This window comes from Tympanuchus pallidicinctus, unplaced genomic scaffold, assembly GCF_026119805.1.
Source record: "Tympanuchus pallidicinctus isolate F22 unplaced genomic scaffold, pur_lepc_1.0 scaffold36, whole genome shotgun sequence".
Taxonomy (NCBI): domain Eukaryota; kingdom Metazoa; phylum Chordata; class Aves; order Galliformes; family Phasianidae; genus Tympanuchus; species Tympanuchus pallidicinctus.
Window position 1 is genome coordinate 1058303 of NW_026294754.1, and position 20108 is coordinate 1078410.

The 20108-nt window shown below is 50.2% G+C and overlaps 1 protein-coding gene across 8 annotated transcripts in view; it reads right to left on the reverse strand.

The window, feature by feature from the left end:
* Positions 1-18381, reverse strand: part of GDPD5 (glycerophosphodiester phosphodiesterase domain containing 5) — a 364359-nt gene extending 345978 nt beyond the window's left edge. For 6 of the 8 annotated variants that reach the window (XR_008210304.1, XR_008210303.1, XM_052699313.1 and 3 more), the window contains exon 1: positions 9954-10113. The gene's annotated coding sequence lies outside the window, so the exon portion shown is untranslated. Of the gene's footprint in view, positions 1-9953; positions 10114-18260 lie in introns of those variants that run through there. The other 2 variants (XM_052699314.1, XM_052699317.1) reach the window with 2 other exon arrangements.
* Between the last annotated feature and the right edge of the window lie 1727 nt (positions 18382-20108).

The following is a 20108-nucleotide window of genomic DNA, read 5'->3' on the forward strand; positions in this document are numbered from 1 at the left end:
GACCCAACATAGCAGGGGAAAACATCATGGGGCCACATTCACCTCTTCCACACAGGCATGTGCAATGAACCCAGCAGCTCTTCAACAACTACAGGACCAGCAAATGGAGCCCAGGAGCCATGAAAAGCCTGAACCTGCCAGGAGACTCAACACCCCCAAGATTCTGTGTTTTTCTCCCCAGAGGGGATGGAAAACCTAACACAGAAGTTCCTATTCCTTTGGAAATGCTCCTCGCTCCACAGCACCAAGTAGAATCTTCATTTATTTTAGGGCCATGGCACAGTCAAGCGGATGGATTGCAACTCTCCAACCGTGACCCAAAGCACTGTGCGCCTTCATCCTGGCACAAAGCTGAGACCTCTGAAGACCACTGGAGAGCTGGAAGTGACAGTCACCTGCAAAATCCAGCTCTGATCCTTCCACAAGGTCGACTTTGATGCATCAAACATTGAAAAGAAAGGTGGAAAGGGGAAAACGGGGGAGAGGCTGCACACAGTTGGATGAGAGACGGAGCACCCGAGCACCTCCTTGTACAGACTGCAAGGGGGAGGGTGCCAAACTCCTTGTGAAAAACAAAAAGCAGGTATGCCACGTGAAGTTTGTTCCACTTCTGTGCTCGTTCATAAATAGACAGCTGGCTTAGCGCTGCATGTGAGCATCACCAGTGACAGGCAAAGAACGAGGCTCTTGCAGCTCTGATCCCTTAGATCTCACTGCACTGTGGTTGTGACATCCCGTCTCCAAGAGAAGCCTTCAGCTGCAAGACCTGTTCCCAGGCTGCAGTTCAGGGAGATGCTTCATGATGCTCTGATAGCACCTTCCTGAGCATACAGAGAGACAAGTGCAGCTTGCTGCTGACAGCCAACCTCTCAAGCGTGGCAACAAACCAGTGCGCGTGCCAGGCACTGCTCTCCAAGCTCATTTCCCACTTGTCAGCATCCAGGTTGTGGTGGAGTCGTACCTTCCCACCTCCTGTGTGTTAAAATACAGTTATTCCAGGTTCATCATCAACACCAGCCCAAATTCCATCTGTTTCCACCGAGATAAAAATTGCTCTGAGGTCACTTTGCTGAGCACCTGGGACATTGCTGCACAGGGAGTAGAGGGATGCATGGTGCCAAAGTTAGCAACTGGGTTTGCTCAGGGTTGACTCTGGTCCAGGTGCAAGGCGACAGCATTGTGCTATCTGAGCACCCAAATCAATGCAGCAAGCACAGCATCAGTAAATGGCAGTTTCACCATCATTGCCAATGGACAAGAATCCAGCTTCCCTGTAATTCAGTTCACTGCATGTTTATTTTTTTAGCTATTAAAAATATGGAGCCCTTCCTCCTGGTGCTATGGTGCACAGACAATATTCAGGATGGGAAAAGCTGGCAAAAAACACAGCAGCACTGATTTTTGTCTCTTTAAGAACAAGATTATAAAACTGAAACACTGTCCAGAGCCTTCAAAGCAGGTAGGCTGCATAAATGTAGCAGCAAGCTGGAGGAACAGAGAGAGGTGAACAGCAGGAAAGCAGGAATGCATGCAAGAAATAAGAGGTGTTATTTTCTTTGGCAATATAATTATGAGTGATCAAGCTATTGGGTGACAAATTCATTTGTGTTGTGTAAATAGAGGCAACCAAGCCAAAACTAGCCCCAAGAGGGCACTGACTTACTGCAGTCATTGCATTAGTGAAGTGTGGATGCAGCTGGATACCATCACCGTTGTCACAGTGGACAGGAACAGGACCAGCAAGATTGAAATGCTCACAAACATCTCCCAAAGCTGTGTTTGGTCAGGCAGGTGCTGCATGGGAGGCTTTGTTGTGGTTTTCACAGGGAATGAGATATTGACATTACTAACCATGAGTCCAGCAAACACCCCATTGAGGTGTCCTCCCACCCATCCACGTATTGATGGTGTGTACAGCTCAAGTTATGGTTGTAGATGGGTTGGCATTTCTGACAGGGACAAGAGGGATGGGAAATCTTTCTTCGACAGGTAACAAGCAGCAAAGTCAGCATAAAAAGACAAGGAAAATAACTGCACCCATTGCCTGGGACACTGAAGGGTTGTATGAAAATCCCACACCTTATTCAGCACACACGGAGAAGTCAAAGATGCCAGTCTGCCAACAGCACATCCAGCACCAGGCTCATGCTTTCAGAGTCATGAGAATTTTGAGAGAAGCCATGTGCCTTCTCAGCCCAGAGCATCCCTCCAACAGAGAGCCAGTTCCCATCTCCAAGGGCTGCAGGATCAGGAGAAAGATGGAGAATAACTCTGGGTACAACCATTGCCTGGACAGCCTGTACATATTCCACACTGGATATTAGAAACAATTTGCTCTCCAAAGAGTGGTAATGCACTGGCACAGTTGCCCAGAGAGTGGTGGGGTGCCTATCCCTGGAGATGTTAAGGAACCATGGAGATGTGGCACTGGGGGACATGGTGAGGGTGGGTTGGGGTTGGACCTGTGGATCTTGGGAGGTTTTTTCCAACCATAATGATTCTGTGACTTGGTGTCTGGATGCCATGTGGAGTTTGAAGTCATCAGGTGATGAGCATCTCATGCCACATCAAGATCAGCTTCAGACCCACAGCCCAAGCCGTGCTGTATACCAGCCCAGTGGCAGCTCCCAGACTGGTCCCAGTTTGACCCTGAACAGGCATCACTCTTGGACCCAGTAAGAAATCCTTCCAAAAAGGAGCTTGCCTTGCTCTCCCTGGCATGTGTGAAGGCCACTAAGCTGCCACAGGTACTTCACAGAAGAGATTTGGAGTTGTTTTACAGCTACTCAACAACATCAAGCGTATACAAAAACATACACCTAAATAAAGGCACCAAAAACTCTATATCTGCTCTGGGACAGAGCAAGTTTTGGTTCTTTTGTCCCAGGTAGATGAAGCCTTTTAGGGATCCTGAATACATCCTCACCAGCCCCACCTGTATGTCAGTATTTCACAGCAGTGTGTGCTGCGCTGCTCTGCTTATGCCATGGGAATCTCTCCAGGTTATCAGCTGAGCAAAAATTGGACTTGACAAGGTTGGTCAGGGTAAGGAGCAGCCTCGATCTCTCCCTCAATTAAATCAGCTTTCACTCCATTCTGTGTTTTACCTTGTAACAGCTCACAAGCTGTCCTAAGAAGGCTTGTGTTTATCTTGAGAAATGCCTTTTTCCAGCAACGCGGGGAGAAAAACTGTCTCTCCAAAGCAACCCCCACGCTGGTCCCAGCTGCACAGAGGTGTTTCTTGGTGTGAATGAGGCAGCTGCCACCACAGCAGTGATGCTGTACAACCCAAGAACACCAATGGAAAGCTGAATCTGCATATTGAATGCGAGGAGCCAAAACATGCCCTACTGCCCTCCTCCCAGAGCATCCCACAGAGCCTCAAGCAGGCTGGTAGGGCAGAGACAGACTCAGCTGTCAGACTTCTGCTCCGTGTGAACATCTCCTGGGGAAAAGCATTAAGCACAGCTTACAGACCTGTAATCACACCCATAGGACTGGGGTTTCACTCCCACCCCAGCTGATCCACGGTTACTAGGAAAGAAACCTCCAAATCAGAGCTCACTGGGTTTGAAGATCACTGTTATGCCCCTGGTTTATCCCCAGAGTACCAAAAAATACAGATCCATTGGAATGAAAAGCAGTCATGCTCACGTAACAGTGTCTAGATGCAAAACACTGCACAGTGAGCATCCCACAAGATCACATAATAGTCTCCATGTCCCTACCACAGCAGCAGGAAAGCTTCCCCTTTATCACCTTCATGCTCCCCTGGCTCCAAAGATGCTCCTCAAACTCAGACTGTTGGCACACCCAAGGATAAAGGCAGCAGAGCCCTTCACCAAGGGACAGCCCCACAGAGCTCCCTGCTGTTTTTGGCAAGCTGCATCCAAAGCTAGAAGTATTTTTGGCATTGAGTTCCATCCATCAATGTGCAAAAAAAAATTGACAAATGAAGTTATTGCATTGGACAAAGACCACTAGGAAGGAAAGGCGAAGGATGGAAATTGTTGCAGATTCCCTTTCCTAATCCCATCTCCATTCATCCCACACTCTCTTTTTAGTGGCAATGGTTCTGCAGGGGCCCTCTGTCACTGCTCATGTCAAAATGACATTATCACAGAATGACAGAATGGCCTGGGTTGAAAAGGACCACAGTAATCACCTCATTTCAACCCCCTGCTGTGTGCAGGTCACCAACCAGCAGCCCAGGCTGCCCAGAGCCACATCCAGCCTGGCCTTGAATGCCTGCAGGGATGGGGCACCCACAAATGGTGCTGAGGTAATAACTGAGTGATGCCTATCTAGTCAGCCTGAAAGCCAGGCATACAGTCCAGTCTCCTGCACAGCACCAGACCCTCACAATCTTCAACCCTTGCCATCCCCCACAAAAAATCCCATCCTTCACACACGCCCCATCCTTCCATCCATCACCAAGATGGATTCCCACCAAATTACCCCTGCTGATGCCATCCCTATCCTTCCATGGCACTGCAGAACCACCACCTTCAAATTCTCCTATCCTCCCTTTGACAATATTGTTTGCCCATTGCAAGAGGAAACCATACCTACACTGCACACGCAACACTTTGGGACAGAGATAGAAGGATAACAATTTAAATCACAGCTTCACCACAGACTCAACAGTGAAGGTTGTCAGGTAGATTGCATTTAACTCTGTCAAGGATTAAGATGCTCAAAGTGGCATTTATGCAACCCAATGGCACATTTGCAGTCCTGCCCTCTCTAGGCTGTAGCTCTATTCTGCCAGAGGGGCTGTGACCCTCCCAGAACACTCCGACCACATCACTGGACCTGTGTGCCCACATTTGTTAGAGCAGACACCTGAGAAGCTGAGTTTGCCAGCTCAAACCAACGGTGCCACAGCAGGAGCAGGCTGAGTAATCAATCCACCTATGGAGTCACTTCCTAGGAACAAGGCTCTTCCCTTGATAGATGGCTGCTTTACAGCTTCTTTGTGGTTCTTCACTGGGTGAATGTACGAAAGCTCTGCACAAATACTCCTGAGATACCAGGGATGCAGCAGGTGGCTTCTACTGTTAATTCCAATCTTCAAAGTGGGAAATACTGAGGACACATGTGATCCCTACACTGCCCCACCAACCCATCCTGAGGTAGCAGCACGTCCTCTATTTTGCAGGCACACTTGTCTCCTTCACCAAAACCACGGAGGAGGTGGGTGTAAAGCATACGGAGGAGTCCCACTCATCTTTCCTTCAGAGCTGCCATCACAGCATCAATCCAAGACTTGTATCTACCTTGCACTATGGGGACACACAACCAACAGATGAAGTGTTTCATAATTTAAAACACAGGATGAACAGCTCTGTGCTCCGGTGTTCTCAGAATCAGGATGCAGATGGCAAAATTAAAGCTAATGCCTCTTCTCTTTCCTCTTGGACTCAGAGGAGATACTTGCCCTGAAACTCACATCAACTGCTCGCTCGTGTAACTCCACATAAAGACCTGTTTCAAGTTCACACCATTCTTTAGTCACCCCCAACTGCAAATAACTGGCCAAAGGATAGCACTGACAGGAGGAAAAAGAGGAGCACCTTTCCTGTCCCCATCTCTGATGGGGAGCGAGGGAACCACGAGCCTTGCAAGGAGCATCAGCTACACCAGGAGAAGAGTGAAGATTGATACAGCCTGCATAAGACTGTAATGAAGTGAATCTTACAGAAAAACAGTATGGAAATAAAGGCATCTCTTGTTTCTAAAGGAACATCACTGTTGAGAGTCACTGCTTTAAGCTTAAGAAAAGCCCACTGAGGCACCCAAGGGGATAAATGAGTGATCTCTGATGCCTTGCTATGTATGCCAAGCCAGCATTGTCTCCTCTGGAGAGGAGACCTAAAGGCTCTGCCCAGAATTATATCCCAGCACATCAGGCTATCTGCTCATGCCAAAAACAGTCCCAGGCTTTCTGTCCAAGCCTGTAGGGATCTGGGATTGCAGGAAAAAGCCTGAAGCAATTTGCTTGCGGTTTGCTGTTCTCCCAGCTCATCTCTCCTTCATCCTGTGAGAGATGTTGTGACAGTGCTTTCAACATCATCTTCACACAGGAAGACTTCTCCTGACAGAGATGCTGAACCGGAGGGGTAGAACATGAGCTTTCACACTGCCTCTACCATCTGTGCTTGAATTGCAAAGCAGAAAGGCCTGGCAAATTTGGGGTGGTGAGGAAAACCAGGAACCCTTGAAGTCCATTGGGTCCCACTGCCTGCAGTGCACAGGGACACCCACAGCTCCATCAGTGCTCAGAGCCCCATCCTCTGACCCTGACTGTCTCCAGGAATGGGATGCCCACCACCTCTCTAGTGGCTTAAAGTCTCAGAACAGGAAAATGAATTAAATAAAGCCCCCATGTTTCATGGCAAGGACAGGATGTGTGTTACTCCTGGGACACAAAGCTTCCCCCACGTGCAGCTGCCACCTTCCCAGGTCTCTCGCCTGGCATTGAGCCTTGGGGAAAACCCAATCCCTATGTACCCTCTCAGACATCCACAGCACAGATTTATTTCAACACTCAGCCCTTTACTGTTATATTATCTTTTAACAGCAGCAATGCTGCCTCAGCCCAATGCTCCCTCTCAACAGCTCTGCTGTTTAACAAGCATTGAAGTTGATGGTGCGTGAGACACAACGTGGTTTTACTCGCACCTCTGTCCATGAGCTGGCTCGGTAGAGCTCTCACCACAAGTGTTTTAGCCAGTATTTTTTTTTGGAAGAAAAGGCATGAGATAAAGTCAGCCCGAGGCAATCAAATACATGGGACCCATCACCAAAAATGGTGAGTTTGGGAGCACAATGCTCTGCCACAGCAATGTGCTTTGGGGTGGCCAGAAAGAAGTCAGCAGCAGTTGAGCCGAGCCCACAAGAAGGTGATTTGAAACCCAGCTCTTGGTCAAGCACTTGGACACCCCTCAAAAACAAAAGCACTCTGACAAGAGCTTCCCTCTCCTATAAGCATTCCATACATCTTCCTAAGTCATCATCTTCTGGAGTCTTGGAGGAAAGAAAAAAGTGGAACAAAAATGCCACAACAAATTGTGCTGAGATTCGGACCTGATGCCAATACGCGGAAGGTTCAAGGGCAGATGGTAGAACAGTAATTTAAGATGTTTGATGCCTTCTTCTACCACTTGTTCACCTCCTCTTCCCTGCAGGTCTAGCGCCAGGCTCCACCTCTGCCGTGTTTCACCTCCAACTCGAAGCAGAGAATTTCCTCTCAAAATACAAAATGGTTTGGGGTTCCAGTTAGCAGCTCCCAAGGTGAAAAGAAGCACCACTCACTGCAACCACCCTCCCACAGAGCAAGAGGCTGCTTGTGTTTAAATGCTGGAGGTGGAAGACAAGAGGAATTTCACAGAGAAGCTGCCTTAAGGGGCAGGTCTTTGAGATTTAATAAGTGCCAATAGATGTTCCTTATCCCCAGCTGCACAACACCGAGTCAGTTCACATAAAGCTGTTAGCGTAGCAATCAGATGGCTCTGCTATCTGGTCCTGGAATTGGATAGCCCCAGGAACTCACATTTCCACTCATTTTAAGTCTAGCTTTTTTTGGATTACCTTGCTAGCACAAAGCCGAGTTAGAAACATTGGCTGCGGTGTTAAATCCTGTTAGCTGATTACACAGCTGAGCAGCAGCAAGTGTTTGCTGAACAACTGAACCCAATGACTCAATTTGGGAGCCAGATGGTCACGCTGACCTTGTGTAACAGCAGCAAGCTCCTGGTTTTGTCCAAATGCCATTTCTTTCAACAGCTCAGGCTATCTGCTGCACTGACAGGGCTGACATTCCATGGAACAAGCTTGGCTTGGTCAAATGAAATCCTGGAGAGCATGAGCATTGCTGCCATCAGCCCATAGATGTGCTGTTCGTGCCAAATCCCAGCTCCCTCCAGTCTCCACCTCCTGCCATGCCAACAGTTGGGTCAAGCCAGCCCTTGTACCACCTATGCTGCCTTCTGAAGAAACCCCTCCAGTGCAAAAGGAAAGGAAATCAAGTTATGCTAAAACTGCAATAAAAATAAAGCCTTCAGGGTGCCCAGAGAGGTGCTGGTGCCCCATCCCTTGGAGACATTCAAGGTCAAGTGATGGGGCTCTGAGCACTGATGGAGCTGTGGGGGTCCCTGTGCACTGCAGGGAGTGGGACCCAAATGGCCTTTAAGGGTCCCTTCCAACTTCAACCATTCTGTGGTTCTAAAAACAGTCTGGGATATCTTAACACAGGCAGCAACAAATAGGACTGATGTGCCCCAAGGTCACAGTAAAGGTGACACTGCACACAAGAGGACACAACTTGGAGGCCATGGCCAATGGCAAGTGATTCAGGTTTGACCTCACTTCCCCCACAACTACCTGTACATTTACAACATCAGTGGCTAGCAACAAGGAAAACAACAGGGAAGCAAACAAGAAAAGCACCTCCCCACTTTGCTCCACTTCCTAATAGAATCAGAGACTCTGACTGGAAAAGAACTCCAACCCCAACCCACCCCACCATGCCCATGTCCCTCAGTGGCACATTCCCATGGCTCTGGAATACCTCCAGGGATGGTGACCCCTCCTCTCCTCTCCCCTCCCCATACAGCCTGTGCCAGTGCTGACAGCTCTTCCCAAGAATAAGTTAGGAGCAACCAAAGAACAGAGTTCCCTTTCTAGGTCCCTTGACTTGTTTCTGGCTATCCAGTTCCACCCTCTAGGCTCCAACCATCTTGGGAATCACTTTTGTGGAGATGAATGTTTTTACTTCCTCAGACAAAAAGAAATCAGAATTAACTGTGTTGTTATTTTTTAGAGAGTAGCTGTGGCCACCCACCCTCTGGAGAGAGCTCCAAGTCACAGAGCCCGGGAGGATGGAGATGCCTACATAGGGATGGAGTCCTCCTGATCTGGGTAGCTGACAAGACATGCCCACCCTCACACTGCAGCAGCCTTTCCACTCATCTCAATGCATTCAAAGCAGCACACAGAAGCTCCTGGGAACAACAAACTTGCAAATCACAGTGGGACACTTAAAATCATAGAATCATAGAATCACCAAGGTTGGAAAAGACCTAAAAGCTCATCCAGTCCAACCGTTCACCTATTACCAACAGCTCCCACTAAACCACGTCCCTCAACACAACATCCAGCCTTTCCTTGAACACCCCCAGGCTCGGTGCCTCCACCACCTCCCTGGGCATCCATTGCAGTGCCTGACCACCCTTTCTGAGCAGTAACACTTCCTCATGTCCAGCCTGAATCTCCCCTGCCGTAGCTTGAAGCCATTCCCTCTGCTCCTATCACTGATGACACGAGAGCAGAGGCCGACCCCCAGCTCCCTGCAGCCTCCCTTCAGGAAGTTACAGAGAGCAGTGAGGTCTCCCCTGAGCCTCCTCTTCTCCAGGCTGAACATTCCCAGCTCCTTCAGCCTCTCCTCACCAGCCCTGTGTTCCAGACCCCTCACCAGCTTTGTTGCCCTCCTTTGAACACGTTCCAGGGCCTCAATATCTCTCTTGCAGTGAGGGGCCCAAAACTGGACACAGTAAAACTGTGTCTACACAGTAAACTGGACACTTGGCTTCACTCTACACCACTGCACCTTTCACCGGTGTCAGCCCAGATCTTCACCATCCCTGCTGGTGCCCTGAAGGAGCATCAAGCAATACTGGTCCTCCCTGCACTAGTATTCAGTAGCTGGACAAAAGCACCGGGAGCCCACTCTCCATGCAGGAGGAGGTGGGTCCCTCAATTTCATACACCCTGAGACCACTCCTGCCAATCACCAGCTGCCTCCTTGCACCCACAAACACGCAGCACCGTAACCAGCTGCCTGCCTTTAACACAAAGCCTTGGCCACTTCACAAGCCTCGCTCCCCACGTTATCCCCCACCATTAGAACAAAAAAAAATAACAATAATAAAATGCATTTAAGAGGGACTTACCAAGAGGCAGTACTTCAGCACAGTACCTTGCTGAACGTTTCTGTTCTGCTCAAGGACCCGAAACATCCAGCTCTCCTGAGCCCTGCTGATGGTTTAAGTTTTAATAGGGCCGATAAGCTCCCAGCTGGAACAGCTCTCACGCACAGTCAGTTTTATCTGCTGCCAAGCACACTCGTTACAGAGCCTTTCTTATCACTACTGCAAATATCAGCAGAGATAGAGAGGAGCACGTAACGCCCAGGGAGGGAGGCTGCAGAGATGCGAGTGGACGCTTGGTCTTCCTGATACTGTTAGCCCCAGACCTGTGACCTCATGAGCTTGCTGCTCCTCACCCCAGGTGCCCCCAAGCTCTACAAGGGAGTCCAAAACCCAGACCACAGACTGCTTAGGGAGAAGTGTGGAATAGAGCCCAGACATTCAGGCAGATCTCCCTGCAGCTCAGCTACTAACTTCAGGGAGATGGGAGAAAAAGCCAATAGTGCTTGGGGGGAAGAAGCCACAGGAATTTAAGTGATGGCCCCATGGGTCTGATAGCGCACTCAGCACTACCAGACCTTGGCCCCAGAAGCTTGGATTTCAGGACTGCTGTGATAGAAGGCTCGTAGCACAGCAAGCTCCTGCTTTTAGAAATATAGAGGACATCTTCATTTAAGCTCATTCTGCTCTTGGAGATACCTGTAAAAGTCAGGACCTCAGGGTTACAGCTTCCACCAAACTCACAGGCTCCATTCCTGCAAACAAATCACCTTTCCTGCTGCAATACAGTGGCATTTAGCATACCAAGAAAATAAAACCCCCAGGGGTTTTCAGGCCAACAGAAGCCTTTGCCTTCAGGTCAACAACTCAAATCCAACCTGTTATTAACCTCTGTCCAAAGCTCTCACTCTTCCCATTTGCAGGTGAAGCATTTATCACCCCATACCAGGTGACACAAGGACAGGTCACAAGCATCATTTAGGCTTCCTAGAGTGTCAATACCCAAGAAGCTTGAAACCAGCGGGCACCAAAGTTTTCCCAGCCTGGCAGATGGATTGCAGCAGGCAAGTGGTTTGCAACAGCTCCCCAAAAAGTGACCCCCTAATAAAGGATAAATGAGAAGCATTTCCAATCTGCAGTGACTTTTGATGGAGTTGCATTACAGACCCAGGACAAGAGCAATGCCAGCAGGTTTTGAGAGCTGGAAAGCCAGATCTAAAGGAACCAAGCTTGTCTTCGAGGCCAAATCCAAAACTAGAAGGACAAACCTTATGTTTGAGGCCAAGAGCTGCCTCCCCATGTTCTTCTTCTGGGGAAGACTAACAGTTGTGTCCAGGTTTTAGCTGGATGTCTCAGTAGGTACATCACTCCAAGAGCTCCAACAGCTCCTAGCTGGTGGCCATGCCATTTAATACCCACTGCAGATAGCAAAGCCATAGTAAAAGTCTCCCACTTCCACCAGTTTGCTGGGATCCAATCTGCATGGGGTCAGTCAGTCATCAAGCCCTGGAGGCAGCTGTGTAAACTCCTTGCCTACAAAACACACCAATTCACAGCTACTTTGTGGTTCACCATCACTACACAAAAAGAAGGATCTGTGCCATTTCCTAAGCAGTGCCAAGCACGTCCCCAAATGCCACAGCTGAAGCAGACATGTGGCCACTGCAGGACATCAAGGACAGCGTGCAACCAGCTGGTTACCCCATCCTGGTGCATTGATCACCCCAACGCCCTCTCCCTTCAGAAGAGAGAAGCAACCTGCCAGGCTACATTGAGTTCATGGACCTTGCTCTACCACATACATCTGTCTCCCTTCAGACTGCTCATAGCAACCAGTGTAGCTTGCTTACGGACGTTTTCTTTCAATGAAGAGGAAGAAATAAGGTCGACAAGATGCTAAAACCTAACGGCCACATGTGAGAAGAAGAGCCGCAACCCCAGCACCCTGCAGGGGCACCTGGAGGGACACATCCTTGAGTGCTGGCCTTCATCTCCACTCCTCCTGCCCGTGTTTTCAGGGACGGCAGCTGCCCTGCTATCATCCCACAGGCAGATTGCTATTTCTTTGCAGAACAGAACTCCGTGGAGCCCCTGCACGGCCTGTTTCAGCAGCAGCAGCAGGGTGACCTTGCCTGGCAGCGTAAAGAGACACCGGAGCACGTTTGCTCCCATCACATTAACATTTTAACATATACAGCTGTCTTACCCACAAGCACACTGCATTCCTGTATGTTATACAGCTCTCCAAAGCCTTGAGATCCAAACAAACAAAAAGAAAACATCCTTGCACAAAACAAGACCGATTAGGGAGCACTTGTGATAAAGGTAAGTCTCTGCAACCAAGCTGTAAACTTTGCACATTAAATTAGGCTTTTAATGAGGATGAGAAGCACTCAGCGATTAATTCAGAGCTGGGTATGAGTTTTGCTGCTTTGCTTTAACACAGATTTTGCCTCCAGGAATAAAAACAGGAGAGCACAGCTGCAATGAGCTCACCAGCATGCCAGACCCAAGCAGAGGGGTAACCCACCTCCAAAACTGGAGCTGCCCACCGCTCCATATTCACAGAGCATCAAATGCAACACAGCAAGCAGCTCAGGAGCTCACAGCACTCAGCTGACAAGCACAGGGAGATGTTGTATATGTATTTTTAGCAAGCTTTTCGCTATCTCTGTAGAGGCTGGGAAACAGGGCTTGCAAGCTGAGCGCAGAGCAATCCTTCCCGATAAACATAATTTGCATGTTAACAGGAACACGACTGAAAATAGAAGGCTGGAGAAACCATAAGGCCTCACCTCTCTGCTTGATGAACCGCAGGGCTCCTAACGAACCACACACAGGTTGTTACAGGGACTGCCCAGCCGTCACTGCAGCGCAGAGCGCTGAACTCCAACGAGCATGGAGAAATCCCAACCCAAAACACTCCAGAGGGGAAAGCATGAGAAAAGCCAACCAAATCCCACGGCTGCATTTCTGCATGGACACCCTACCAGGACACCAGCGCTCACTGAATTCCCGACTGCAATAGGTGTGAGTGATGGTTTAAAGCCTCATCAGCAAGATGCATGAATAATTAGCAGACAGAATGACTCCAGAATTCCCACAGTACCCACAGATGTCATCACTGCTGTATCGGGTGACTTCCTACAAAACATCACCCACCTGACTGCCTCTGAAAGCTTGTCGACCCTGGGCTTCTGCCTACAGCAAAGCAGTCGGGCTGGAGAAGTGGGACTCGTGCACTTCACAGATCATCACAGAAAAGCCTGGGTTGCAGAGGAGCTCAATGCTCATCCAGCTCCAAGCCCTGCTGTGTACAGGTCACCAATCAGCAGCCCAGGCTGCCCAGAGCCACATCCAGCCTGGCCTTGAATGCCTGCAGAGATGGGGCATTCTTACCCTACAGAACCTCTCCTATGCCCAATGAAGAGCCAGAGGTCAAAAGGTTGGATAAGCCCTTCCCACGCCTACAGCTGGGACATGCAGGGCATGTTTTAACCCCAAGGAACAGCAAGAGGAAAAATTTCTTCTCCGAAGGAGCAGTCAGGCATGGCACAGCTGCCAAGGAGAGGGGTCACCATTCCTGAAGGTGTTCCAGAACCAGATGTGGCACTGAAGTCATTGGGCATGGTGGAGTGGGTTGGGGATCTTAAAGGCCTTGAAGGGCCAAGCCATGCACACCACACTTCTACACTTGCAGAAGGGTCTGGGGAATCCAGCAGTGCAACAAGCCAGACACAGCCTCAAATCATTAAGCCCCAAAGCTCATTAAGTGACTGCTCTGGGATTAAATAGGCTTCCCAGCAGTGCTCAGCGCATCCCTCACCACCCCATGACCTCCTGGGTATGAGCAGCAGCCGCAGGGCTCCTGTTGACTTGTTCAGACTCTTGGTCTGACAACTTAATTGGCTTTATTTGTTTTGCTGCAGTGCTGCAGTAGACGACCAGACCATTGACTTGATTTAAGATGGAGGCAATTTCATTTATGATGGGGTGACTGTCAGCACGAGAGATCCATCAATGCAAGACAAGTGGCTCAAGAGAGAGTCTAGCAGACAATTAGCGTATAAACTCACAGGCAACCCATCATGCCTCTTTAAATGCTGTATTTGGAATATCCATTAAAGGAAACACTGCTCCTCACCTTGTGCTATTTAAATCAGATGCAAGATGCTGAGCAACCTCTGCAATGGGAGCCTAAAATTCAGCGTAGCGAAAAAGCAGTGCAATGGAGCTGGTACCCAGATTTGTGCATCATCTGGGATGAGGTCTGGTTTGCCTTCACTTTTCATCCCACCCTTCATCTAGGAGGAATAATAATAGTAGTGACAACCATACTATTATGGCACTGCTGCCCAGAGCTGTGGTGCCCCATCCCTGGAGGTGCCTGAGGCCATGGAGGGGTCTTGGGCAGCCTGGGCTGCTGGGGGACATCCAGCCCATGGCAGGGGAACTGGATGATCTTGAAGGTTCACTCCAACCCAAGCCATTCTATGATAGTTCTACAAACATCACCAGCCCATTTCAGCAATTCCTGGATAAGGAGCCACAAAAATCACTGCCAAAAACACATCCACAAGAGAAACATTTTTCATGGAGCTGGTCCTGCCCAGAGGCAGATGGGGAAAAGGGACAGAGTTCCATCACGACATGTAATGCATTCAGCATATGAAAACACACGGTGTAGCAAGAAGGACCCGAGCAAGGAGAGATTTCCCATTGCCACCCAAGAAGGTCTGTGTTGGAACACCCTTCAGGGGAACGTGCTGTACCTTGAAACCACTTCTTGGCAGAGGAGTTGTGCAAATATTTAGTTATGTATAAAAATAAGGCTTTTTCAGGTTATTGAGCAATGACAGCCTATTCCACCAAGCATCCATACAGTCATCCTGCCAGTCCCTGGGGGTATTTTTAGAGGAAGTGGGGAGAACCACGGAGGGGAGCAGCAGCACAGCCAAACGCCTGCACGCAGCTTCTCTGAAAGCAGAGACACGCATTGAAGTAGCTGCATCTAATCACTGTTTATAGATGGGCTGCCAAGCAAAAGCAACTGCTATAAACAATCCTTTTAATCCCTTTTTTCCCCTGCATCACACGCCCAGTCATCCTACAGGGGTTTGGTAAACACCATAAGTGCACTCATGGTCAGCACATCTGGAACAGAGATGGCTTTTGCTCGGGGAGGGAAGGAGAAGAACAAGGCAGCGAGGTCCCACGTGGGGAGTGGAAATCACACCCTTGGGTGGGAATAAGGTGGCACTGCATGAAGGGAGCAGCTTGTTGGTGTGACACTGCCCTCTCCTGAGCAGAGGAAACACTCAGCCTCATGCTACTTGACTTTGGGGAGCAGCAGCCCTGAATGCTCAGTGCCAGCAGATAAAAGAGCTGAGTAGAAAAGGAGAAGCCAAGAGACATCACTCACCTCACAACTGCTGTGGCGACCACCAGCAAAACAGCAGCAGCCTCCTCCCACCAATAGCCCTTGTTATTTTGCTGCACAAAGAGGAACTCCCAGAGACACCTCTTTCCCCCACCATTTGGTCTCCTCAAGGTGTAATTAACAGCTGCTGCAGCCTAGTGATGCCTCTTTATGGCAGGAGCCAAGTGGCTACAAGGTGGATCCCATTGCTACTGACAAGAAGGCGTGGAGCACCTCAGTCATCTCAATCATCTCAATCAGGCACTTTGGGAGCACAGATGTGTAATTTGCTCCTTAAAAAGAAGTTTCAAACTGGCATCACCCCCAAAGCAAAGCATGTCCTTTACAGAGCCCCCATACCCACCTCCAACCCCAACGCTGTCAGCGTTGGTCAAACCATGATGCACGCGTCAAGAGCTGTAGAGCAGCAATGCTGTATTTCAGAGATGTAACCACATCCTTTTATCTTCACCCTCAGCAGGACCTAAAAACCAGCTAAGGGCTGCTGATCCCTGCAGGGCTGCTGGAGGGGCACCCAAATTATCACCACCAGTGAGCACCGGAATGCTGTGCAGACAGCATGGGTGAAGGGGACGTTCCCTATCAAGATCTTCACCTCAACTTACAACAGCATTTGCAGATTGCAGTTCTTGTAACCCGTACAGCAGCGTGCTTAAAAAAGAAAACACAACAGTAATAAAAAACAAAGTGACCCCTGTAATAACTTTGATGCAGTTACCCGAGATCAAGTGCGCGTGGCACGTTGCAGCTCGAAGTGCAGGAAGCCACCCCTGGCCCCTGCAGTTGGCTCATTATCTCACTATAACCTCCCTGCTTCATGAAAGCAATTTGTTGCCTCGCTGAAACGAAACCCTTTATCATTAATTCCAAGCCAGCAGCTCCTGAATCCACAGCCCGACGTTAAATAAATTGATTGAACCCAAACTCATTTTCTTTGTGCTGCTCGTTGTCGAGGCTCAAGACAAACATCAGTCATGCCTCGCCTTCAAGTGCAGAATTCATTGCAGGGAGGAGCGTAACGTGAGGAACATGCTTATTCAATAGAGAAAGCACTGCTTGACAGAGACACCCGCTACAAAATGAACTCTGAGCTCACATTCGCCCTCAAAGCAGCAGCAGCAACTTCCCAGAGCAGCTGGAGGGAATATTGGCTTAAAGATGCTTCAAGTCTCAACGGGGGGAAAAGGTGGGGATGGGTCGGGGTCGATGAACTTGGAGGTCTGTCCCAAATGGAATGACTATGATTGAATGGGTGGGAATGGTGGGGATGGATTGGGCTCAGTGATCTTGGAGGTCTTTCCCAACCTTTCTGGTTCCAATATAGGTTCCAATCACAGCCTTGAAGGATTCAGGTGGACAAAGCTGTGTGGTGCATCGAAGGATGGATTCCATAGCGGTGTGACTGCCAGAATGAGGCAGGACACTCATTCCCTCCAGCTTCTCCCCAGCCACACCTGCCAAGCTGGCAATCTGGGAGATGGACAGCAGGTGGAAGGCATTCATCCTGCATCTGTGCAAGATCCAAACCCGAAAAAAGCTCTTTCAGAGCTGGTCTAACTTTTGCTGCTGATGGCACTGTGTTTCCTGGCAGTTGGAAGCAGCCAGGGAAGAGCAGCATGCTGGGGCTCAGCGCTCCCCATGCCCGACATAACCCTGCCTTGCAGGCATCCTGCAAAGGCTCAGGAGTGAGCACTCATTTTCCAGCAAAGAGAGCCATCGTTCTTTTTTTCCCTTAATGATGCAGCATTGTCACTATTCCGATCACATATCCGCTATCCCTTTCCAGCCCCAAAATAACCCCTTCAGCACACATGATGGCAAGGAATAACAGCGGCCGTGCCAACCCACCCCTAAGAACCAAAGTTTGAAAATCCCAGGTTGGGATCGGGGGGGGTTTTTTTTTGTTTCTTTCTTTCTTTTTTTTTTCTCCTGGCTGCAGAATCCCCGTTTCCATCTGGTCGGGGCGAAACGTTGCAGCTTCGACGTGGGGAATTGCTACAGCAGACCTTTTCCAGAGGAAAGCTCACATTTCCATTTCCACTGCGATTCCCCAACGCCCAGTTTTCTGGGCAGTGAAAACTTGCGAGGCAGCCTCAAATAAAACAGCAAGGAGACTTTTTTTTCCCTCTCTCCCTTTTCATGAATTCCTTCTTTTAATTTCTTTGCCGAGCACCGGGGGAAGGATAAGACCTTCTACATCTGTTCTATCAGTGCTGGGAAGGAATTCAGTGCGCTCGTAGCAACAGGGCTTTGCAAATGTGCCCAAAAGTCACCTGGGAGCCCCCTCACGACATCCCCATCTCAACCTCACAGGAAGAGCTGGGTGTGGGATAGGCATGCTCCTCCAGCACACACCAAGCAGGTGGTCAGAAAACCTCCGGGATTTTGGTTTCTTGGGGTTTTACAAGCCCCAAGACAAGCCCTGGGGCATTGGGACACGGCTGGTGGCGTTATTTGAAGAGCGGAGTATAAAAATGAAGCATGACCTGTAAAACAAGTATGGCCCAAAGGAGAAACAGGGATGGCTGCACCCACACCCTGGCAGCTGGGGGGGGTCCTGGGAGAGCTGGGGGTCCCCAGGTGCCTTTCCCAGGTGGGTGTCCACCACTGCATGGTAGCATCCAGCATCTCCCAACTTTGCTTGGGATGCTCCCAGAAGGCAAGCTGAACATTTTTTGGAGGGGCACATCACTTGGAGAGGTCACAGAGAGCTAGGAAGGACTTTTTGGGTTTTTTTGCAGGGAAAAAGCACCATCGTGGTCGTTGGAGCAGCTTTTGGAGTGAAACACCCAACCCCCTCCCCGGTTCAGCATCACCCCTCGTGTTCCCCACGGGAAAAGGGACGTATAATTCTCCCCAGCCCAACCAGTCCGCCCCATCCGCCGCTTTACCTGCAGCTACCGCCGGGAGATCCCTCCAGGTCGCCCAGCTCCGATGCGGGGAGGACCCCCGTCCCTTTCCAGCGATGCCTTCCTCCTCCCCCGCCCCCGGGGGCAGCGATGCAGGCGGCGCGGCCGTCCCCGGGCAGCGCGGCGTTGGGGACAGCGGCGGGTCGGGCGCGGGGCGGTGGCAGCGCGGTGTCCCCGCGTCCCCGCAGCGCTCCGATCTCCGCTCCGCCGCCCGCTCCCGGCTGCGGGGCGGGGGTTGGGGCGGGCGGCTCCGCCCCGAGCAGCGGGAGGAGGAGGAGAAGGAGGAGGAGGAGGAAGAGGAGGAGGAGGAAGGCTGCACCTTAAAACTCGGCAGCCTTTTTTCTTCTCGCGGGTGTCCTTGCGGTGAGCCCCGCAGAGCCCCCCAAAAGCTGTCCCCAGGATGCGGCTTTGGGGGGTTCCCCTCGGTGGAAAAGGCTTTTCCACCCTGTTGTGCCCCCAAAACTCCACCAGAAGGGATGGGAAAGGCTTCGGCTGCTTGATCCCGAAGGGTTTGGCAATGATGGACCCCAAAAGGCTTCATGGCACAGCACCGATCGCCTTTTCTTTCATCCGCTCCCATCGTCCTCTGAACGGAGAGGTCTGGAAATCCTCCATCCCGAGGGCAACATGGGCATACACACACACACAAAATCGAACCACTGTGGAAAATCTGAGCAAACGAGATCAAAAATACGGCTCACTTGGAAAACTTCTGCACAAATACAGCCCTGCACGCCCTGGGCTGCAGAAAAACGGGCACCCGCAAATCCCAGGGAGTGCAGTGAAAGGAGGGAAAATCCAGCACTGGTATCTCGTGATTCTGGGATGCTGACATCCAAGGAAATTGTGCCTCCAAACCTGCTTGGAGGGATGCTTGGAGTGTTCCTGGTTGGGTGGGTGGATATGGGGAGAGAAGAGTCAGGCACAGATCTGGGGACTGCAGCCTCCTGCCCCTGTAGAGGGGGGCCTTTTCCAACCCGATCATTCATTTTTTCATTCGCTTCTCCCACTTGCATGCAGCATATGTTAGCTCCTGATCTCTGAGGGGTTTTTTTCTGTTTCTGTTTGTTTTTCCTGCAGATTTGCTGCTTTCCACCTTTTAGGGCCATGTGCTGGGACTGTGCATGGCCTAATGGGTGCAAAAAAATGGAGATGTGCTGTCAAAACAGCGAGCGAGGTGAGACAGATACCAGGCTCCTCTTCACTGGGACAGAAGAAGCCAGAAGCAATAGCCACTCTTTCCCCAAAAAAGCTCAAAAATCACACCCAAAAACTGCACTCTCCCACCAGAAAACCTCACCCAGGGGAAAGGACCAAAACCAGAAGATGAAAATAACTGGGTTGCCATGCTAGGTTTGCGTGGTGTCGCTGCAGGCAGCGCTGCTGGGAGCTCTGTTCCAAACCCAGTTCCTTACAGCACTGCTGACAGCAGCCGTTCCACAACCAGACGTCCTTCCAAGCCACCATTACCCCAAAACCCAAAGAAAACACCTCTGATGGTGCATTTTATTCACCCACTCGCTGAGTTTCAGGATGCGTTTCCATGCTTTTTCCTGCACGCAGGGGAAAGGGTACAGGCACAGGTATTGGAGACACAGAGCAGAGCCCTGAGCGTCAGCCCTTGTGACTTTAAACAAGCAGGAGGAAATGCTGCGTGCTTGGGTGTCTGCCTAGGGATGGTCTCGCTGTGATTCCAGCAGAAATAGTTCATCCATTTGTAAGGATGGGGGAAGACTATTTTGTTTTGGCACCGGCAGGAATTATTCTTCTGACACTTGAGGTTCCAGAAACACAGCAGCTGCTCCCGGTGTCAGCCAGGAACTCGCCTTT